Source organism: Myotis brandtii, unplaced genomic scaffold, assembly GCF_000412655.1.
Source record: "Myotis brandtii unplaced genomic scaffold, ASM41265v1 scaffold120, whole genome shotgun sequence".
Lineage (NCBI taxonomy): Eukaryota > Metazoa > Chordata > Mammalia > Chiroptera > Vespertilionidae > Myotis > Myotis brandtii.
The window spans coordinates 5,742,662-5,767,096 of record NW_005354174.1 but is presented as its reverse complement, the minus strand read 5'-3'; the positions used below and the strand labels follow the sequence as shown (position 1 = coordinate 5,767,096).

The 24,435-nt window shown below is 43.1% G+C and overlaps 1 protein-coding gene across 3 annotated transcripts in view; it reads left to right on the top strand.

Moving 5' to 3' along the window:
* PITPNC1 (phosphatidylinositol transfer protein, cytoplasmic 1) overlaps positions 1-24,435 on the top strand; it is a 222,602-nt gene that overhangs the window by 46,390 nt on the left and 151,777 nt on the right. The window contains exon 1 of one of the 3 annotated variants that reach the window (XM_014532427.1): positions 20,273-20,387. The exons of the other annotated variants lie outside the window; for them this stretch is intronic. The gene's annotated coding sequence lies outside the window, so the exon portion shown is untranslated. Of the gene's footprint in view, positions 1-20,272; positions 20,388-24,435 lie in introns of those variants that run through there. 3 annotated transcript variants of the gene reach the window in all.

The window sequence follows — 24,435 nt, the reverse complement described above, 5'->3', positions numbered from 1 at the left end:
TAGTTGAGACTTGATTGCTGTTGGTGTCACTGGGAGGAATTTACCTCCAGGCCAATTGGCTGTGAGGACCAGCTGTGACTACAGTGGGAGAGCTGTTTGCAGGAGACACCCCTATGGAGCAGGACTTGCTTCAGTGGGGCTTTGGTGTTCACTGAGTCTGCCCCTTGAGTGTGTCACTTATGGATGTGTAGAGTTGTAATCTGGTATGGTCTGACACTGACCACTGGGTACACTGGCTCTTGGGTCTCCAGGGAGGTGCAAAGTCAGCCACTGCCTGGGGCCACCTAGCAGGAACTACAGAGAGATCTGCAGATTCCTCCTCTTTGTATCTGGTTTGGAAGTGCCCAGATGAGGCCCAGCTATGAAGCAAGGCAGGCTGGTGCTGATGCCAGGTCTTGGGCCTTTTATTGATAGGTTTGTGGCTCCCTGACCCAGCTGCAGCTTGAGAGATTTTAGCTAGAGCAAGGACAGGCCATTCATATGGAAAAGCTGCTTCACACAGCTTGAGTGGGTTTGTAAATTGGATGAGGCGGGGTATTAGGGTATTAGTAGGGCGGAGCAAACAGAAATGGCTGCCAATCAGCCCTGCGGGTTGAGGAGGTCCCAGCATAGGAACAATGATCCCTGCGAGCACCTTCGTCTGGGAAAAAGCCACCCCGGAGTTCCTGCCCCGATGCCAGACAATCCAGTTCCTCCTTGTATATGTCTGTGTTCCCCAGAGCCTCACCCTGGTGCTGGAGCTCAGAAGAAGTGGGACCTTGTAAGTTCAGTTCTTGGTACCGGCCTTTTAAGAGGAACAGCTGGGCCTCCAGCAGCCTCTGTGTCACTGAGCCCCAATCCACACTGGTTTTTACAGCCCGTAGTTCTTACTGCCCCGGGACTTCTTTTCCCAGCTCTGGGACCCTGGGCTGGGGGTGTGGTGTGGGGCTGGGACCCCTTGCTCCTCTGGGCGGCCTCCGAAGAGACGATCTCCCTCCCGATTAAAAAAGCGGCACACATGGGTACCAGACCAGCCTTTACTGCGCCTCTGCACCTCCTACCAGTCTCAATGTGCTTTCTTCTTTTCTTCTCTGGTTATAGGACTTCCATTCATCCAGTTTTCCAGTGGTTCTGTATTTTAGTTGTAATTTTGATGTGGTTGTGGAAGGCTGTGAGTACAGGCGTTTACCTATGCCACCATCTTCCTTTCTCCTACTTTATTATTTTCTCACAATTTATACTTTCTCACTATTAAAACCTCCTGTGATTCTCACAAGAGCACGTGTGCAGGATTTGCCAATTTCAGGGCCATCCTTTATTGTGCTTAAACATTGGCTGCCCCCCGAGTGTGGCTGTGAACTGATTATTCTCACCAAGACCTGTTAACACAAATTCCAGCACTCCTGTGACTAAAAAGAAACCATACTCAATACTTGGAAGCAAAATCCCAGGCAAATATATAATCTGATTTGATTGAATCTCTGTTGAGAATGTTAATAGTGGAATCAGATGCTTACCTTTACAATGGAAGGGATTGCATTCCTTCAATGAGCAGGGTGCTAGAAATCAATTCTACCTATCAATTGATGTAATCAGAGATTGATGGATGTCTAAGCATCTGAAATGGCACTAGTTCATCTTCTTCAAGGACATTCTCTCCCCGCACCCCTCCTCCTTGTGGCACACTGCCAATGAAGGTCAGTAGAATTTTCTAGTTAAATCATGCTGCTCCATTAGAGGATTTAGGAGTATTTATTGCCAGTGTGTCTAGCCTAGTGTCTGCATAATATAAAAACATACCCTTCCTGGAGGTACAAATGGTAATTATAGTCATCTGTGAGTGACAGGGTCATATGTGATTTTAAACTTTCTTCTTGTAATTTTTCTGTGTTTAACAAATGTTCAAAAATGAATATGTATTACTCTGAGAAAAACAGTACAAAGTCTTTCAAAGTTTGACTGTAACCCACAGTAAGTGATCCAATACAAACGTGCATTTATGTTTTAATAAAATTAAAACAAGGCTTTCATGGAGCACTAGTTAATCTTTTAAATACCTGCTCTTACCTCCTAATGTTTTCTGTTCTATTTTATTGAAGAGGAAGGAAGGAAGAGAGGAAGGAAGGAAGGGTGTAGGTATTAACTAACTAAAATAATTTCATGAACCACTGATGAGTAGATTAAAAAATACAGTGGTGCCCCTCTGTTATTTCATGGGCCAGTAAAATGTCAAAAGACATTTGGTGATTGATACAAGGTCATCCACTTTTTATGTTGCAAGATAAGGATATTTTAAAAACGTACCATTATTCTTTTATTAATTTTTCATTAAAAATTTTGTTTCTATGCTTGGGAGGAACTTTCACATCAAAATACCCTTTTATGGAAGAATATTCAAACATGAAACATTAGGAAGGTTACAGTGTCAGGATTGAAATAGCGAATAGAGGTAGCTTTATGAAGACAGACTACACTCTGTGTTTTCTATTTGGCAGTGAACATGGGCAGACTTGTGACATGGTAGCATTTAGGAATCATTGAGGAGTGCTCAGTGTAGCCGAAAGAGTAGTACTTTGGAACAACGTAATTTCATTTCCAGTTCCAAATCTTGCTACTTGCGGGGGGCAGGAGGTGGTGGTGCAGGAGAGTCACTTAAGTTTTCTGAACCTTATTAGCCCATCTGCAAAAGGGGTACCTTTTAGAGGTGAAGAGAGAAGATTTATAAAGAGTTTAAGACAGTTCCATATGCAGAGGAGTTTATAAAGGGTGACATCGCAGGATCATTAGCTCTCTCTGCTGCGTTGTGATCTAAAAATTAGGACGATGGAAAGAAGTGCATTATGTGTTTCTACCTGGAATGAAATATCCCTTTAATGATCATTAATATAGACAAAACTTTTTGCTTCCATTTTTAAATATATTTTTTATTTTTGATAGTCTTACAGATATCTCCCCTCTTTTACCCCCCACCCCTCAGCCTCTACCCACCTCCCAGGTCTTCACTAACACTTTTTTTTTTAAGTTTACTGTCTTGCCTTACCCTCAAGCTTTACCTGTATTACTACATTTTCTCCCATATTTCAAAAGTTTTTTAGCGATTTTTTTTTTTAGAGAGAGAAGAAGGGAGAGGGTGAAAAACATCAATGTGAGAGAGCAACATCAATTGGGTGCCTCCCACATGCACCCCAACCGACTGAACCCGCAACCTTTTGGTGCATGGGAGGATGCTCAACCAACCGAGTCACACTGGGCAGGGCCATTTTCCCCTCTTTTAACCTGTCAGCCTCCTCATACTATCATTCGTGATGGGGACACAGCTTGTTCGGCAGTTAGAAAATATTCCTTGATAGTACAGTGAGTTTGCAAGTTGTGGTTTTGGCCAGAGAGGACTTGGATGTGGAACGGAAAACTAAGAATAAAGAAAGGATGTGCTTAAAATAGATCTCATGCGCCTTCTGTTTAATTACGTGATAATTTGTAAAACAGACTAGTTTCTGTGGCCTTGAGTACGTACATACTTGCCCCTTAGCACAACTTATCTTAGAAGCATAAACATGGGGGTATGCGTAGTCTCCTCCTCACATTTTATCTCCAAAGTCTCAACACAAATCACTGGGAAAACCTTTTCTTTGTTCATCTAAACGTCATGCCTTTCTCAACAATGGACTCTATGCTTATTCCGTAGCATATTTAATATCTCTTCTATTTGGCTCAGTCAGACATTTTCAGTTCAGATGGCACTGCCCTCGCCCACTCTGCCCCCTATTTCCCCAGTAGATTAGCCATCCCAGGAAACTCCAGGAAGCTCTTTCTGAAATTCTGTAGAAAGGAGCTGGGTGCACTTGATAAGGAAGGTTTACCAAAATCTTTCTAGAACATTTTCTAGAACAATAGGACAATGTTTTTGTGGGCTTTCTATGTTGTCTCATTTAATACTAAAAAAAATAAATACTTCCCTGCCTTGGTTTCTTGAGCGATCTTTGTCAGTATCATCTGTTATATACAGTGTGTTCTGTCCCTGGATTTCAGGTGTGTGGGTCTGTTCCCATTTAGCTCACCCACACACCTGAGTGATTATTGAGTTTCAGATGTAGCTATGGGCTCTGGAGATCCTCCTTAGCAAAGACTGAAACAAACTCCCTGCCCTCTGTAGGAAGGGAAACAGAGGCAATGACATAGAAACTTACAAAACTTACAAATATAATGTCAGGATTTGATAAATGAAGCAGGAAGGGTCAGGTTGTGGGGATGGAGAGAGTGATGATGAAAGACTTTTGATGAGGTGACATTTGAACAGAGACCTGAATGAATTGTGATTGTAAGCCTTGCAGATATTTGGCCACAGAGCCATTTGCTTCTGCACTAAATAGTTCTCGCTCTTCCACTTTGGTAGTTTTTCTGTCCCCTCCTTGCTGTCAGTGTCAGAAGTGGGCTTGGTTGAGCCCCAACCAAGTGAATCCAGGAAGGAGATAGAGCTACAGGTATGAAGTAGAGAATGGAGAGGTCTTAGCTGCAGGCTGAGGGAGCAAGTCTAGACATGTGGGAGTTTAGTGCATGGAACCAGGCCTGCAGATTGGGAATGAGTTGCAGCCATTGGACTTAATGCTGACACATCAGCTACTAAGCCTGGATCCCCTCCCAGAGCTCACACAGGATGACCAGAAACCATCCGCTCTCTGCCACTGTCTTTTAAGATCTGCCTATTTGCATATGTTGATTGCCCCCTCTGCCTGGGAACTGGGCGGCTAAGGGAAGCTTCCACCCCTATTCAGGCTGAGTTTCTGCTTCCAACCCCCACAGACATATTACATAACCTTTATATGCCCCTTGGCCTGCTTTGGGGAGGCAGGCTAGAAGCCCGAAGCACAGATCTACAGTCACACCTCCTTGGAATCTTTGCCTTCCCTTGGGCAAGATGTTCAACCTCAGTTACTTCATCTGTAAAATGGGAATGATAATAGTACCTACCCTGTTGTGAATATAAAATCCGTCCAACAGTGTCTGGCCCCATAAGTCTTACTGCTATGTACATGTCTGTATTCCCTCACTAAACTGTGAACCCCTGCAGGCAAGTCCCTTTTTTCATGGGGCTGACATTTTACTGGTGGAAACAGATGCTAAATAAGCGAACACAAATAAATAATATACTTTCAAAATAGTATCGGTGCAATGAAGAAAAATTAAATTGGGGTGATGCAATCAAGTGACCTAAGGCATGCAGGGGTACAGGTGCTATTTCAAATAGGATGGCCGGAGAAGGCTTTTCCAAGGACTTGGCATTTGAACAATAGTCTGATCCAAGTGACAGTCTGGAGAACAGCTGTCTAGACAGAGGGAGCAGCCATTGCTGGATGACCTGGGTGCATCTGAGAAGGAGGTGGGTGTGCCAGCAGGAGGGTGGAAAGGGGTGAGGCAAGGGAGGAGGAAGGAAGGAAGGAAGATTCTGGGGGTGGGAGTACATAGTGCAGACTGGGCAGGGCTTTCCAGGCTCAGCCAGGAGTTTGGGACTTGTCTTTCCTACAAACGAGCTACTGAGAGTTATATAATTTACTAGAGGCCCAGCGCATGAAATTCGTGCACCAATATGGTCCCTAGCCTGGCCTGTGATCAGGGCCGATCTTCCCCGGCTGCCGTCAGCCGGCCCTGCCCCCTGCCTCCCATGTCTGCTGCCACCCACCCCCCAGTTCCCTGTTCCCTATCAGGTGATCAAGGCCTGTGGGCTGGGGGCAGCTCCTGCGTAGAGCGTCTGCACCCTGGTGGTCAGTGTGCATTATAGCAACCAGTCATTCCACCGTTTGGTTGATTTGCATATTACGCTTTTATATATATAGACAGATGTCTCTTTGCTGTGTGATATAATTTATGGGGACTGATATAGTTTACATCTCTTTGCTGTGTGCTGAGGATCCTTGGACTTCTGGGCATGTGAGATAAAGGGGACTTGCTCTGATGGCCTCTTTCAGAAGATGGGTAATCAGTTATTAGTTGTAATGACAGCCTTCTGTTGTGGGTTGAATAGTATCCTCTCAAAAGTTGTGTCCACCTGCAACCTCAGAATGTGGCCTTGTTTGCAAATAGGGTCTTTGCAGATGTAAACTAGTTGAGGGCCATCTAGAGGAAAACATCCTGGTTATAGGGTGGGCCTAAATCCAATGACTGGTGTCCTTTTAAGAAGGGAAGACACAGAGTAACACAGAGAAGTTGGCCATGCCAAGATGGAGGCAGAGATCGGAATGATGCTGTCACAAGGAGGCCTGGGACGACCGGAAACTGGAAGGGGCAGGAAGGATTCTTCCCTAGAGCCTTCAGAGGGAGTGTGGCCCTGCTGACACCTTGGTTTTGGACTTGTAGCCTTCAGAATTGAGAGAATAAATTTCTGTTGTCTTTAAGCCACCTGGTTTGTGGTACTCTGTTACAGCAGCTACAGGAAACTAATATTTGTACCTGCTGAGGGTCTCTGGTCTGCTTAGGAGATTTGCACTGGGGTGGGGGTAGGAGGCATGGTCTTATCAGGAGCTTTGATAACTCTATAGACCTTAAAGTCGAGGTAGGTGGTCTTACCACAACTTAAAGTAGCACTAGGAGCCCAGAGGAAGAGGTCCCTGATGAATGTTGGTTGAGTGAATGAATGAATGAATAAATGAATGAATAGGCCTTAGTCTGAGCCAAGCCTGGAGTCATTAAATCGCCCCAGCCATGATCATCATAGTTGGCTATCTTCAGGTTGTGGACCTCTTTGTCAGTGTAGTCAGCACCCCTTCTGCTGTGTGCCTTCCAAGCTCCTGCAGGATGAGAAACCAGATGAATGAAGATCTTCGTTAGAATACCTTTGGTTGAAGCGGACGGAGTTCCTAAGTTGAGGACCCAGAGGACCTAAGTGACTTTCTAATGCATAGAAATGTGTGGATTTCAGAACCTGGACTTTTAACATTGGTTTTCTGAGCTCAGAAGTATTTTTCTTTCCTCCCTTTAAATGTTCATTAGATAGGTCAAGTTAGGAGAACTGGAGAAGTAATCCAGCAGCATAATCCTGTGTCCCAGCAACAGAAAGCAGTCCCGCTGTGGGCTTGCTACAATTCTTTTATTAGAGTTGAAAGTGCTGAAAAGGGAGAAGAATCTCCAGGCCACAAAAATTTAATTTTATTGTAATGCTGCCAGAGGCCCACTCCCTCCACTCCTATCACTTTCTCTGGGCCTGTCCTGCAGGAAATGTACGTGGATTGAAATCAAGATTAAAAAAAAATTTAGCCCTGGCCAGGGTGACTTGGTTGGTTGAGTGTCCCTGGTCACTGGTCGCTGGTTCAGTTCCCGGTCAGGGCACATGCCTGGGTTGTACTCCATCCCTGGTGGGGCAGTGCAAGACGCAGCTGATCAATGTCTCTCTCTCTCTCCCTCTCCCTTCCTCTCTCTTTCCGAAATTAATAAAAATATATTTAAAAAATTTTAAACGAATACACTGCACTCTTCTCCATAAAACACTGGTCCAACTGGCAGTGCTCTTGGTGTCTTGGTGATACAAGTTTCTGGTTGTGTGGGGACACACAGTAGGCGCTGAATGAATGCTTCTTTAATTGAAATCAGAGCTGATTTGGCTTGGTAATAGTTTGTTTATACTATGAAGAAGCATGTGATTTGCTTAGGAAATTGGCTAGTTATGTGCACCTCCACCCGATATCAATTTCTTTTTTTAAAATAATTGAATATATCGGGATGACATTGGTTCTCAAAATCATACAGGTTTAAGTGTACATCTCAATAAAACATCATCTGCACACTAATGTCAATTTCTGTGTCAGTTTCTTACCTGTGTAATTGCTGCGCCTCCTAATGTTGATTTAAAAAAATCAAGTATTATATTTAGTTTTTAAAAAGTATACATTAAGATTGAAAACAGCCCTGACCGGTGTGGCTCAGTGGATAGAGCGTCGGCCTGCGGACTAAAGGGTCCCAGGTTCGATTCCGGTCAAGGGCATGTACCTTGGTTGCGGGCACATCCCCAGTAGGGAGTGTGCAGGAGGCAGCTGATCGGTGTTTCTCATCGATGATTCTAACTCTCCCTCTCCCTTCCTCTCTGTAAAAAATCAGTAAAATATATTTTTTTAAAAAAAGATTCAAAACAGCTGTGTTTGCTTTTGGTGTGGCTGTTTCCCTCCTTTTACTTGTGCCTTTCATAACAATATGAACAAAAGTTTAGAAAGAAAAAGGATGACTTTTCTCCCTCCAGATATCAGTGACAATCTCAGCTCATAGTATTTATTTAATTTTGTATCCGGTAACAGGGCTCAGAGACAGTGCTGTGAAGCAGAGATGTGTGAAGATCTGATCCTAACAGAAGCTTATTTCTTATAAAAATATATTATCCAGCCTTAGTCAGGGGGTATAACATTACTCGTAGACACTTCCTTTTTAAGTGTGCTGGAATATAATCATGGATTGTGTAGATTTTTTTTTCTAATTTATCACCTTTTGGGACATTTCTTGCTTATAAGTATCCCAGCCAGTGATGAATAAAGACACAGAATAAAGGGGAAAAAAACACAATAAACAACAAAAGTAAAAAAAAAAAACCCAACAAAAAAACAGAAAGAAAACCTCTTTCCCAATAGGCAGTGATTTTGGATGTAAAACTTAAGAGGTGGGGTGGTAGGAGGAAGGGACCCATCAGCTGGAAATGAGAGTTTCTTTGTAGACTTCATTCATGTTATCACAGATCCACTGTACCTGGGGCAGGGCCCAAACTAGGGTGAAACTAGTGAGACACGCCCCTTATGTACAGAATTTAAGGGAGCACCAAAAAACTCAATAATCAAAATGATGTTTTAATACAATATAGTTTTAAAAAAATCATAATTAGTGCAAAGTACTCCACAATGAACAAAATAGCAAACAATCGAAGATAGAAGCTGATCCTACACTGGAAACTCAACCTCATTCACCTTCCTTTAACCAAAAGTAAGGTCATCGAGAGCTCTGAAGGAAAAGTTTCTCATTTTTCTAAGCCTGGCTTAGCTCCGTTTGTGTGTGTGTGTGTGTGTATGTGTGTGTGTGTGTGTGTGTGTGTGTGTGTGTTGTTGTTGTTGTTGTTTTTTATATATATTTTTATTGATTTCAGAGAGGAAGGGAGAGGGAGAGAGAGATAGAAACATCCATGATGAGAGAGAATCATTGATCGGCTGCCTCCTGCACGCTCCACACTGGAGATCAAGTCCACAACCCAGGAGTGCCCAGCCCGAGAATCCAACCGTGACTTCCTGGTTCATAGGTCAACACTCAACCACTGAGCCATACCGGCCAATCTTAGTTCTGGGTTTTAATTCTAGCTTTTAGGACCAGCTCTGTGACTTCAGGCAAATAACATCTCTGAGCTTCCTTTTATAAAATGAAAATAATGCTTTCCTTTGCAGGCCTTTGAGGTGGTTTAAAAATTATGCCTGTGAAGCACCAAGCACATAGTGTTTAAAACCATTAAAACAATGGTTTTAAATAATTCATAATTGTTCACAAAGAGTTAAGTTTCCAGGAGGTCCAAGCAGGTACCACCTATAAGCTTAAGAGTCTCTTACACATCTGTTAGGGTTAACATGGTGTGGTTTTCACTTTATAGGATATATCAGAGTATGGCCCTGGGCCAAGGCTTTGAACACTCATACACTTGTTCAACTGCTAAGTAACCGATTTCCTGTTTAGTCATAGCTCCTTGCCTGGGTCTGGCCACTGGCTGCAAATTGTCAACTGTACCTCCCTCTCAGAGCAGCTCAGTTTTCTAGAAGTTAGGTTTTAGTGGCCTTTATTTATTAAGAATCCTTCCCCTCCCCCCAGTCATTGTGAGTCTCTTGAGCACATTTCCACACATGATCATTCATCTGGATGACAGTTCACCCTATTGCTACTTGAACTGTCCACAGTCCTGAGCTGACCTCTGATTTGCTTTGCAGACATGGGGCTGTGTTCCTATCACATAAGACTGAAGCTGCCCTGACCGGTTTGGCTCAGTGGATAGAGCGTCAGCCTGCGGACTGAAAGGTCCCAGGTTCGATTCCGGTCAAGGGCATGTACCTTGATTGCGGGCACATCCCCAGTAGGAGGTGTGCAGGAGGCGGCTGATCGATGTTTCTCTCTCATCGATGTTTCTGACTCTCTATCCCTCTTCCTTCCTCTCTGTAAAAAATCAATAAAATATATTTAAAAAAAAAAAGACTGAAGCTAATGCGGGCAGAGTAGAAATCACAGGAGAGTGAGGTGGGAGTCTAGTTAACACTCGATACAGAGAACTGTAAAGCAGCTCAATTATGCTCTGATTTTACAAATGGGGGAGGGGAGAAACAACAATGTTGTCAGCTTTTCTTCTAATCTGATAGCTAGAGACCCTCAAGCTGAGCTTCACTTCAGTTATTCTGTCTAGTCCTAAGGATGCAAAATGCAGTGGGAAAACAACAGGAGAGTGTCACTCAAATCACTTATTAGTCTTTGGAGTCTTAGTCATCATTAGTGGTTCCTGAGTTTTGAATACTTACCACTTCTCTCTGTTCTTCATGGAGAGGCTGTAGGAGGAGGAACTAAGTATTTCTAGCTTCAGTCCTGTGTGCTTTGGATTTAAGTTCTTTTTTTCCACCTAATTAGTTAATAGGAACTTACTGAGCTGGGCACAAAATGATAAAAAAGGCTAGGAGAATGGGATTTTTGCCCCTTAAGCACTGAGGGTGTAGTTGGGTAGAATAAATTTTGCTTAACATGAGCCTTAGGCTCACACTCCTGCATATCCACAGTCTCTCATTTCTACCCTTGAAATGGTGTTTGAATCTGGTATCTCCTTGTTAACCCTCCCTCTCCATTTGCTCCCCATCTCTTTTACAGAGCCCTGCCAGCCATATTGGAGCCTGAGGCAAGAAAAACCTGTGCACCCCACACACACTCAGCAAATACCCTCCTGTGTTGTGAACCAAGTGGGGAAAGTTGTTAAAAAGCTGTACAATTAGAAAAATCCAACTATATATAAAGCCTCATGTTGCCCATCTGTTCCCATATTGTCAGCCCAGTGGTGGGGGGTGGGATGGGAGGTGGTTGGGGTAGTAAAACAGACAGCAACAGCCTGTCTTTATTTACAATTTGGATTTTTTTTCATCGTGGATTTTTTTTGGTATTAATTTTTTCTAAAAAAGTATTGCATTAAAATAATATTGCTGAGTCTTTTGGCACCCCCTTAAATTTGGTACCTCACTCATTCACCCTAATCCTGGCTCTGGTCACTCCCGCTATCATGCACACAGCTGCCAGTTACCTTCCTAATAGACCAGCAATGATTATGTCACTTCTGTGTTGGCTCCTGATTGTCTAAGAGGCAAAACCCAGCCCCGTTGGCTTGGCAGCAAGCCCCTTCACAATCTGGCCTCCACTTATCTCACCAGGGCATCTGCCCCTACCTCCATCCCCACGCCCCTTGGCCCTTCAAGACTGCACCCTTGTGTCCTTGTCCCTAAACTCCCTTACTTAACACACGTGTCCCTGCTTAGCTTTTGAGTTCCATCTGGAATATCCCTTCCTGGCTGAGCTGCTTTTTGGGCTCCCCAAGTGGGCTTCATGGCTGTGTTTTCCCATATAAAATAGTTTCCACTCAATGCCTAGCTTGCCTGTGGCACTCACTGTTTTCCACTGTGATTTATCTGTTTACCTGTGTCCCCAGGGACACTGCCAGCTCCTTGAGGAGAGCAACCAGAGCCTTTCATGTCAAGTGAACAATGAATGCGATTGGATACTGCGGAAAAGACAGTAACAGCAACTATGAAATAATTCATGAAAAACAATAGCTCTGCAGAGAGGACACGTATTTTTAAAAAAATATATTTTATTGATTTTTTACAGAGAGGAAGGGAGAGGGATAGAGAATCAGAAACATCAATGAGAGAGAAACATCGATCAGCTGCCTCCTGCACACCCCCTACTGCGGATGTGCCCGCAACCAAGGTACATGCCCTTGACTGGAATCGAACCCAGGACCCTTCAGTCCCGAGGCCGACACTCTATCCACTGAGCCAAACCGATCAGGGCGAGGACACTGGTCTTAAAGTCGGAAGATCTTGAGTTCCAATCTTGGTTCTGTCATTAGCTAGCTTCTTGACAGTAGTGATTTTCAGAGTTTTACTATGGAAACTCAAACATAAGCAAAAGTAGAGAGAACCGGTATGAACCCGCATGTACCCATCCTCTAACTACGACAGTCAGCTCAGGGCCATTCCAGCTGCTTGCAATGCTGCTCCCTCTGTCTGCATCCTCGGATTATTTCAAAGCAAATCCCAGACAACATATTATTCCACATATGACTATTTCAGTAAGAACATTAAACTTGTGATTGATTGCAAGCTCAGTATCGACTACGTGCAGAGAAGAGCTGGCATTGGGTGAGGATCATGGGGAAGCTGTTTGAAGCAAGTCCTGAAGGATTAATATGGATTTTAGCAAAGAAGGCATGGTCAGCAGATGGTTTTAGCTGGAATGGGGGCAGGGTGGGGAGCAGTGAATGGGAAGGAAATCCTAGGTGGAACCCAGTGTGTGTGTGGAGCTAACCCCCTGATGCTTTAGAGGAGGCTTTTGGCTGGGGAATCTTACATTTTATGTAACAACTTTGAAGAGTTGCACTCACAATTGTGACATGGGGCTGAGGACAGTAATAATATTCAAGCTCTGCCTCTCCAAGCACTTTACTTGTTCTTGGACTTCTCCTTTCACAGCAAAAGAAGCTGTGACAGGCAGTTTAAAGAAATGGGATCCTGTACCAACCACCAGGCGTTGCTGGGGAGAAAGGAGGGCTCACTTTTCCACGCTCAGCCCTACACTAAGTTGACCTGGCAACTGTGCATTTTACCCCGCTGGGTTTAATCCTTATTATGAATAACAGAGCAAAGCTTTATTATTCATGGGAGTGGATTTCTGCTGCTGGGAGAATTAGCTGCAGTCTTATTGGGAAGGTGCCTTCTGATGCAATGAGGTCTTTTGGACTGTGCCTGAATAGAGCCCATTGTTTAGGCATTTGGAGCGTAAGGCTTAAATTGCTCTAGAACAGTGGTTCTCAACCTTCCTAATGCCGCGACCCTTTAATACAGTTCCTCATGTTGTGGTGACCCCCAACCATAAAATTATTTTTGTTGCTACTTCATAACTGTAATTTTGCTACTGTTATGAATCGTAATGTAAATATCTGATATGGAGGATGTATTTTCATTGTTACAAATTGAACATAATTAAAGCATAGTGATTAATCACAAAAGCAATATGTAATTATATATGTGTTTTCCGATGGTCTTAGGCGACCCCTGTGAAAGGGTCGTTCGACCCCCAAAGGGGTTTCGACCCACAGGTTGAGAACCGCTGCTCTAGAAGTTCCAGTCGGACTCCAGGTAGCTTTGTGTGGTCGGCCACGAGTAGTAGTTTTCTTCATATTGCTTAGGACCTGCCTCTTCAGCACCTCCTAAAACTAGGGCACAACCAGTTCTTTCTAACTGGAGTCTTTTGCCTAGAGGGGGTACGGGGGAGATTTTAGGTCCAAAAGAAAAGAATGGATAATAAAAGTATATTCAAGCTTAACCAGGATCTCACACAGCAATATAGCCTTTAGGAATATGATAAAAGAGTTAACTTTGTTTCTGATTGAATGTTTTTGTTTTGTTTTTAATTCAAGCTCAGAGGAATAGAAGAACAGTATACAGTGAGCCTGTTACTACCTATTAGTAGTATGTTGCTGCCCCAGAATCTCTTAGGGGAGGACAAGATACTCTAGAATCTCTAAAGGAAGAGTTGATTGTTTGTGCAAGCCTCCAAGCTCCCACACCCAGTTCCCCAGCACAGTGAACCTTTCTGGGTCCTTGGAGCAGCGGAAGTGAAGCTTGCTTGCCTTTGAAACCACAGAGAGAAGCCCCATTCTTTGAAGGTATTTTCTTCTGAAATTTTTACCTGGGATCCCAATGAATAACATTGCTGTTCTTAAAAAAAAAAAAATTGTGTGTGTGTGTGTGTGTGTGTGTGTGTGTGTGTGTGTGTGATGAGAACTTTTAAGATCTACTGTCTTAGAAAATTTTAAGTGTACAGTGAAGTTTTGTTAACTGTAGTCACCATGATGTCTGTTACACCCCCAGGACTTATATTGTTTTTCTGGAAAGGTTTATGGAAAATGATTTGTGGGCTTAATCCCAGTGTTGTTGTTTTTTTGGTCACCTCAGTCTGCATGTGTCTCTGAGTGTGTGGCTGTCTGTGGTTGTTCCGCCCAGAACGAAGTGATTTTCTTGTCTGGGACCCCGACGGAGGGGTGGGGGGGCGTGCAAGCCTCCAGCCCCTGGAGACCCTGCCCTTTAGGTGCTTCTTGTGTACGTTACTCAGGTTTCTACCTTCACTAAGCTCCCCTCGGTGTCTCCCGTCCACTGAGCTGTCTAGAACCACAGAGCTTTTCTCTCCTCTTTGGTGGCTCTGTGCTTCTAGTCCCTCCCCAGGGATAAGATCTTCTGGTGCAAAGTCCTTTCTCACCATCCAGTGTCCAAAATCACTATGAGGCCGTATTACTGAACTGCAGAGGCAGGTACATCAATCTTCACAGTATTTATTGCTCAGCTCCTTTAAGTGCTAACATTTTTATCTCTTAGCTCTTCTTCCTTGTCACCTTTGTGTTGTCACTGGAGCAATGAAAACCATTTGGTTGTACTCATTTAATTTACACTGACCTTCTGAGGGGCGTCCATCCTGATATAGCCAAGTCCCTTCTTTTGCATTTTCTCCTCCTCCGTGTTTGAGGTTGGAAAGACTTGGTGTTTGTAAGAAGGTAAAGGTGACCCTGAGGATTGCTTCTGATGATGCTGGTACTCACATCTTTTGAAGACGTAGAGTGGGCATGTCAGTTTAGTGGGGAGTCTGTCAACTTGTTGCATTCTTGTCCCCCATTTTAAAGCCTCACTGAGGACTCAAGATTAAACTGTTATTGGAATAAATATAACACTTTTCTTTAAAAGGAAAATAACTTTTTTTAAAAAGTAGCAAGCATGCCTCTTTAATTTCTTGACAGATATCAAAGAAAAAAAACTTCCTGTCTTTATCTTGACAAGGCATCTAACATTGCTGGGAGGTTTTGCTTGTGTGAGAACGTCAACATTATAATCTAGAACTCTCTTAGAACTGAACTCAACTACTCTCTCTGGTTAGGGGTGGTGAAAAGGGACAGTAAAATAGTTATGGACATCCAGTTACCAAAGTAGTCAACTATTGAAAGCTAATTCATCTCCTTTTAAAAGGTTAGTCCTTTGATAAAGAACAGTTGATGCTAAAAAGAAAAGGTTAGAAATATAAAATTTTTTTCTCTGTTTTGAATATTTTAATGACTTCATGTTTCTCTCTCTGGTAGTGAGGTTGGTAGAGTAGCCAGTGATCACTAACAATTAAAATAATGAGTCATGTGCAACAACACTTACACTCGCAGAGAGCCCAATTAAAATCACACTTCATTTTTGTTTTCATGAATCAGAAGTAAATTTAGAACCAGTTTCATGATTCTTGTGATATTTTCCAAATTAAGGACTGTAGACATTTGGACACTGAGCTGTGTGAATCCTAGATGTTTTTTTTTCCCCTTTGCTATCAATTAGATATTTCAGAACTCAACTTAAGAAGAAATAGTCGCTAAAAGTGGGTCAAGACCACAGTCCCACATCCTCCTTCCTCCTGCGAAATACTGCACAGGAGACTTTTTAAAAATAGTAGTGTCTTTTATATATACAGGGTGTCCCCAAAAATGAATACTTTGAATAATTATAAAGGCAGTGTTAATTAAAATTTCATTTAAAAAATTGAGCTATCAGCTGGAAAAGTGTGTATACATTTTTTGGGGACACACTGTATATATAAAATAAAATTTACCATTTTAACCTTTTTTAATTGTACAGTTCAATGGAATTAAGTACATTCACAGTGTAGTTCAGCTATCACCATGATGCATACCCAGAACTTTTTCATCTTCCCCAAAAAGAAACCCCTGTACCCATAAATGCTAACTTCCCATTCTCCCCTCCCCCCAGCCCCTGGCAGCCACATTTTACTTTCGTCTCAATGAATTTGACTATTCTAGGGACCTCCTATAAGTGGAATCTGATAGTATTTGGCCTTTTGTGTCTGGATGATTTTACTTAGCTTCCTAGGTTCATTTGTGCTATTGCTTGTGTCAGTATTTCCTACCCTTTAAAGGCTGAATAATACTCCATTGTATGTATGTAGCACATTATGTTGATCCATTTGTCCATCCAGGAATGCACAAATTATTTTTTGTGCTCATCGCGCACACACACACAAAAAGCTAACTGTGTGAAGAGATACGTAAATTAGCTTGACTACAGTAATCATTTCATGATGTATATGTATAGGAAATCATCACACTGTACATCCTCAGTCATGAGCCACATAATAATGTTGTCATGAGCGAAGACCCGCATATACGACACTGGACCCATAGATGATAATGAAATGGAAAAATTCCTACTGCCTAGCAACTTAGCCGTCATGACGTCCCAGCTGTCGTAAAATTTAGTGTAGCCTAAGTGTACAGTGTTTCTAAAGTCTACAGTAGTGTGCAGTGGTGTCCTAGGCCTTCATATTTACAGTTGCCTACAGTATTCATTTCAATACACTAATAGGTTGTACAGGCTTGTAGCCTAGGAGCAATAACGAGCTATACCATATAGACTAAATGTGTAGTATTATTGATCTAAGTTTGCATAGGTGCACTCCATGATGTTCACACAGGATTGAAATTGCCTAGTGATGCATTTCCCAGAATGTATTCCCGTCATTAGTGACGCGTTACTGAATACATAATTTTTATTACAAAATAAAATAATACAAATTTTTTATTTTTAGTATGTGCCATTTGGAAGTCTTTCCTACTTCTAATTTTCTGCAGTTTCACTTGGGAGTCATTGATTGAGTCAAGTGCTGAGAATACCAATGCCAAGTGCTGAGAATACAATGAATGAGCTCTTACATGCTACAACTTGGATGAACCTCAGAAACATCATGCTTATTGAAAAAAGCCAGACACAAATGGTCATCTATTATAGGATTCCATTTATAAAAGGGTGCAGAACTCTTGCCTTGGCCTGCTTTAAACTGTGTGAGAAGAGGCAATTCCACTGGTATTCTGAATATCTAGAATAGATTGTAAATCCATAAAAGCAGATTGGTGGTTGCCACGGGCCAGTGGAGGTGATGGGGAATAGGGAATGACTGCTTAATGGGCACGGGGTTTTATTTTGGTGGTGAAAATGCTTTGGAAATAGGTAGAGATGATGGTTATACAACATTATGACCGTACAAAATGCCACTAAATTGTTCAGTTTCAAATGGTTAATTGTGTGCCAGGTGGATTTGATTTTACCTCAATAAAAGAAAAATGGGCAAAAAAACAAACAATGAATGAGCTCTACTCTGCATTCAGATTTATTGTCTGGTAGGGAAGACAGACAAGGAAATAAGGGACCCTGGCTTGGTAGATTGCCACCCAATCAGAAGTCAGAGGAGATGGTGGGTGACTCATTATTGGAGAAGGTCCAGTGTAGGAGGGTGGGTGAAGACCTGTGGAATGAAGGGCTCTGGGTCACATTTTAAGTTCTCCTACTCAAAGGCTAGACATAGATGTGAACAGAATGAAAGATTATGTACAGAGGGGAATCATATTTCCTGCACACCTATGCATGGTTTCTTGTAACTTCATTGGTAAATCCAGGAAGCGCTGTAAAATTTTCCAAGTAGAACTGACACTTAGAAAACAAAGACATTGCTTTATTATTATTATTTCTTTTCCTGCCCAGGCCTAGTAACAGAGCTCTTCTGTCCACCCTCCCCACTTCTTTCTCCCAGTTTTCTCACCATCCTTCTCAATTTGTCCTTTGTCAACAGGGCAGAAAAGAGGTTGAAGTGATATATGGGTATAATCCACGATGCACTGCTAAAAAGATAAACTTAAATGAAGTGATTTATTCCCTGTGGCAGGTCTTCTGCACCCAGAATTGTCTATCCAAGTGAGTGCCCATTGATTTTCCATACTTTCCCTGTCAGCCTCTGGATTGCCATTGTTCATCAGAGGTGGACAACCAGTTTAAGGTGGCAGGGCGTTCTCCCAGCCCAGGCACTCTATGCAGGGTGTAGCTTTTATTTGTGTTCTAGGGTGCAGAACTCTTGCCTTGGCCTGCTTTAAACTGTGTGAGAAGAGGCAATTCCACTGGTATTCCGAATTACTCAAATTAGAAGTAAAACATTGTATACTCTCATTTTGAAAGTGCTTCTAGAATCTTCCTACTTGAATCAAATAGACAATAGGTCCCACAGAATAGCAGTACAGGATAATATACAGCTGTGGGGGCAGTGCCTGAGTAGGTCTGGTCTGTATTAGATGAAAAGTACTGAGCATCCTGTCGGAATTAATGAACTAGGAATGTCCTTTCTCTTCAGGGGCCACACGCGTATCACACAGGACATGTCTTTCCTGTTTTTCTCCAAACCCATCCCATTGTGTTGGGGAGTGACAAAGTGAAGTCTCTCCAACATTGAATTGAAAGATAACTGTGCGGTTGGTGGCTCTCATCTTTGAAGCTCATTTGCTGGGCCCTTTGGTCAGGAAGAGAGGTCTGTTAATTATTGGTTGGGAGGAGTGAGCTTAGCTACAAGTTTTTTTCTGCTACATGCTTCTGGTATAGTGATCTGGACAAGAACGCCACATACTGGGCACTTTCCAAATACATATTGTGCTGGAAGAAAGACTGCTTTTGGTGCAGTTGGGTGGAGCCAGGGAAATTATTTACATGACATAATGATTTTCCTAACTGGTAAATTTCAGGGGGGAAAAAGACTAGTTTGATTACTAAATAATTATAGACAAATACATAGTTTGTGTTTCTACACACACACACACACACACACAAATATATATAGTAATATACTGATTATATTTGGCATTTGTATTTTTTAAAACCACAAGCCTCCTATAGTAATTCAGACTTATGAATACCTTTGCCTAGCAAGTAATAGTTAATAATAGCTAAAGAGGGATGAATACTGATAGTAATTTTCTCTTTGTACTTCTGATTGGCAGGCAGGGAGAATTAAAAGCTTGTTTTGGGTTAGGGTTTTTTTTGTTTTTGTTTTTTAAATATATTTTATTGATTTTTTACAGAGAGGAAGGGAGAGGGATAGAGAGTTAGAAATATTGATGAGAGAGAAACATCGATCAGCTGCCTCCTGCACACCTCCTACTGGGAATGTGCCCACAACCAAGGTACATGCCCTTGACCGGAATCGAACCCGGGACCCTTCAGTCCGCAGGCCGACGCTCTATCCACTGAGCCAAACCGGTTAGGGCTGTTTTGTTTTTTAAATTGATTTTTAGAGAGAGAGGGAAAGGGAGAGGGAGACAGAGAGAAACATCCATGTGAGAGCGAGACATTGATTGGCTGCCTCCTTCACGCCCCCTAGGGGATCAAACCCGAAACCTGGGCATGTGCCCTGACCTGCAACCTTTTGGTGCAGAGGATGATGCCCAACCAACTGAGCCATACTGGCCAGGGCTATGTTGTTTTTTAAAAAATACTTACTTGTAATACTGTTTAATCACTTTCTTAACTGAATTCGTGGCATATCTATATATATAAAAGCTAAGCGACCAGACGATCAGCCGGTAGCTATGTCATGCACTGACCACCAGGAGGAAGATGCTCAATGCAGGAGGTGCCTCCTGGTGGTCAGTGCGCTCCCACAGCGGGAGTGCCGCTCAGCTGACAGACGGGCACAGATGCTGGGCTAACAATTGGTGAGTCCAAAGTACCAGTTTATACAAGTTAAGCAGGATGTTGCCTTCATGCTATAATTCTTTTGTACTTCACATAGATCATAGGGGTCTGAGGAAGCAAAATCAGCTTCCAGAAGCTCTTAACTTAGGGCCAAGAAACATCAGAGATAGCAGGAGAAACTACCTGAATGTGTATATGGTGGGAAAATGGAAAGATATTTTATGTGTTCCTATAAGCAGAGAAAAACTGTAGACCCCTGTTATGCTCATTTTCTTCCTTGGTGGCCTGATTATTCATTTGGCTGAGATATAAAATCTTTTGAGCTTTTAACATAATAGTTATTCATAAAGGCATTTAGGCTGATGGCTTTCTTAGAATGTCGTGCTGTACAGGATGGACTTCATCTATATTTCAATGAATTTCTAAATGGGGGAAACAGAACATTTTTCCTTTGATTAATTCATTGGTTTTTTAGTCTTCAAGGACTCATATGCTCAAAAGGAAGTCAGTAAAGGAAGAATGATAAATTGGAATTGGAACTCATAAAAGAAAATCTTTGAACACTGTCCTGAATTCAACATCTGAAATACAGCAAGCCAGGTGAAGATTTATGAAAGCTAATTTTAAAAGTTAATTTAAAATTGTATCAAAGGGCACAGTGTTATGGGTCATGTAAAGTTCTTAGACTGTTTTAGACCATTGTTTCACAACTCTGGCTTTTAAGTTACTTTGCCCCAAAATCAAATACTTGGGCAAGTTTCTACTAGTTAGAACACAGAGGCAGGCTTTGCATTCTTGGGCTCTTCTCTGGGAGTGTGCCCTCTGCAGCTACGATTTTAAGATTTATGTTATTGGATGTACATCTGTCCTAAGATGAGGACCCAGGGAGGTGATCCTGGGAAGCCCCAGGAGGAGCATAAAGAGGTAAGAAAGGGCAGGGGAAGGTGATAGAGTGTGTGTAAAGGAGAGAGTTTCCTACCAATCCAGCGCAGAGGGAACAGTCCTGCAAACACTAAGGAAATATAGCCGTGAGGCAGGACCAGTGCAAAACCTCTAAGCACAGTAAGTCTCACTTCATGTCGTGGATAGGTTCTTGGGAACTGGGACTCTAAGCAAAATGATGTAAAAAGAAACTATCCTAGCTGGTTTGGCTCAGTGGATAGAGTGTTGGCCTGTGGACTGAAGGGTCCCGGGTTCTATTGCGGTCAAGGGCACATGCCTGGGTTGGAGGCTCAATCCCCAGTAGGGAGCATGAAGGAGGTAGCCAATCAATGATTCTCTCTCATTGATGTTTCTATCTCTCCCTCTCCCTTCCTCTCTGAAATCAATAAAAATATATTTAAAAAAATAAAAAGAAACCAATTTTTGTCTTGGCCGGTGTTGCTTAAGTGGTTGGAGTGTCGGCACACACACAGAAGGGTCTCAGGTTTAAGGGTCCTGGTCAAGGGCACATAACTGGGGGTGTGTGCAAACAATTGATGAGTCTCTCTCATATCAATGTTTCTTTGTCTCTTTCTCCACCCCCTTCTCCCTCCCTCCCTTCAACTCTCTCTAAAAATCAATGGAAAAAAGTCTCCTCTGGTGAGGATTCACAACAACATAAAAAGAAACCAATTTTCTCATAGGCTAATTGATATAAACAAGAGTTAAGTTCTTACAACCTATTTCTGGTCACAAAAATATCACCAAACTTCTAAAATGAGATCCAAAACACTCCTAATATTAATATTGAAATATTGAAATAAATAAAAAACCTACCTGTTGTACCTCCTTGAAAAAGACTCGATGGCTGTTGTAACTCTTTTTGCCTTTTACGTGCTCTGGGAGATTGGACTCACTAGTGTTGAGGTTTTTTCCCCCAACATGGGTACAGGGTGCCTGGGAACTAGCCAAATTAATCTTTTGTTGTCGGATCTTTTTAGGAGACAGGTCTGTCACCTGGTATGGCAGAGCCCCTCTTCCTGATGTCCTTTCTCCAATCTGAATAATGAAGAACTTGGAAATGAACCTGATCTCTGGTTTTAGGGACATCAGCTGGGTCCTCTCTGCCTAGTTGTCCTTAGGGGAGCTCTGGAGTCCTTGAAGTTTCCTGCCCAGGATCTACCAAACACTCCCCAAACCTCATGAAAGCTTAACTCCTGGTGTCTTGGGTGAGATTCCTTAGAAGTTGAGGGATTTTCGTGGAAATGATGTAGGGTGGAGGGGTGGAGATGGAGAGAGGGCAGAGCAGTGGGGAGCTTGGGAGCATGACCTACACCACAGACCTCGTTTTCCCCTCTCCCTGATCCGCCACTGACTGACTGTGGGCCTCTCTCAGGGCAGGTATAACCTCCGGGGCAGAATGACTCCCATTGGCTGAAGGCCATTTTATAGACTAGGGGGCAGATAGGATCCAGTAGCAGTTGATACTCATATTGCCACCCATGCCTGGTAAAGGGATCCAGCCAGGGTGCTTTGGGTTACCCAGAACAGATAGGGTCATGTGTTGGCCTTTTTCTAACTCATCCCCTTAACACAGTTCACCAGTGCTCCCAGGGCCCGTTTCAAAGAGTCCCTCTTGTGCTCCAAATTCGGCATCCTCAGCCCTTCCCCTGAACAGCTCCACTTCTGGACACGGGAAAGGAAGCTCAGATGCCTATGGTTTGAGCTGGACCCCACTGGGGGTTTGCTGGCTCCAAGGAGGAGTGGTGGGCCCCAGCACTTGGTGGGAGGTAGGGTGGGAGATGCTGAACCATCTAATCCTGATCCATCTTTCGACTACTTTCCTCCAGAGTCAGCTAAAGGCAAATAGGCCTTGGCAGTGAATATTAATTTTCTGCTCCAAACAACCCAGCAACCACTCTAATTTTATAAAAAGTATTTTCTTCCTATTAACAAGGCTTTGACCCCATTCTTTGCAAAGTAATAACCTGGCATTCTTGTGCTAAGGACCATCTGATTTCTTCTTGAGCCTGCTTTTGTTACCACGTCAGCTGAAGAGGGCTCTGAGGCATCCAGGAGATTTTTTTCTGAACTCAAATTTCTTTCCAGATACAAGATTAGGGGAGGAAGGTGTGGACTGGTGAGAGAGTTTCAGTTGTACCTTTTTAATCTTTACTCCGACCCGGAGTAACTGGGGCATTAACTTAATGGATGCTGTCACTAAGGCTTTTGAAGTGGCCGATGGACAGCTGCTGCAGAATTCTGAATTTTGGAGCCAGGTATTGTCCCTTCGGGAATCTAACGAGGCTGGCTGTGCCTGCGCCCCAAACATATTTGCTCTACAAGTTATTGTCACTCAGGGTAAACACCGAGCTCTGTATCCTTGTGGAAAACTCAAAATCATCAAAAAGCAAAGCCACTTGCTAGCCAAACCCAGCTGCATGTTGCATTTGGATATTGTGTCCAAATATCTTCATGACCCAAGAATAAAACCCGTAAGAGGTCATCCTGATAATCTAGAAAGCTCTGCCTAGGACAGCCGTGGGCAAACTACGGCCCGTGGGCCGGATCCAGCCCGTTTGAAATGAATAAAACTAAAAAAAAAAAAAAAGACCGTACCCTTTTATGTAATGATGTTTACTTTGAATTTATATTAGTTCACACAAACACTCCATCCATGCTTTTGTTCCGGCCCTCCGGTCCAGTTTAAGAACCCATTGTGGCCCTCGAGTCAAAAAGTTTGCCCACCCCTGGCCTAGGACATACTCTGTGCCATAGGAGTGAGTCATGAAATCCTGCCCACATTCAAGGGCAGGGGAATGAAACCCTACTTCCCAGAGGACGCTTGTTCAGGTATGTGTGCAAAACCACGACAGTAACTGACATATTTTCAGAGAGATGCTTCCAGGCTATGCAAGTATCCTGTGTCTCCTTTAAAAGCTTTCAGCATTTATCTGTGGATCCCACCTGCTATAGCCTTCTGCTGGTGATTTTCTCTCGTTCCTTCCACATTTATTACTTGGACTTCTTCAGTAAGGAAGATTTGTCCCTTCTCCACTTATTTATTGATTCAATTACTTGTTTATACCAGCATGGGCGCACAGATATTTGCTTTATTTTCTGGTTGAGAGGTGTTTTTAGAATAGGGCAGCATCCCCGGTGAATCCCTCAGATGGAGGTGGTGAGGAAGAGCGTGGGTGTGGAGGAAGATACTCGGTGCATGGAGCGCAGTTCCTGAGAGTGAGATCCAGAAGGGGAGGCCTTGGCAAAAATGAGGGACACTCTGTACTAAAAAAAGCCGGGATGAAGAAAGCTCGGGAGGGCCGATTTTGACGTCAGGAGGGCGTGCCCATTAATTACCCTTTGTCTTCTCAGTCAAGATGTTTTTTTGTGATAGCAGTGGGAAATTGCCTTTTGGAATTTGAATTTTCTTGGCCAGAATTCCTGGCCCCTTCAGCGGGGTTTCTCAACCTCGGCACTATTGACATTTGGGCTGAGTGATTCTTTGTTGTGGGGGTGTCCTGGGCATTGTAGGGCGTTCAGCAGCATCCCTGGCTTCTGCCCACTAGAAGCCAGTCACTTCCTTCTCTTCTCCCCCAGTGTGACCACCAGAATGTCTCTACGCAGGACCAACAAGTGCCCCCTGGGGAGCAAAGTGCCCTGCTTGAGAACCACTAATCTAAAATAATACTCACGGCCCTGGCAATCCACAGGAACCCCCCCCTGC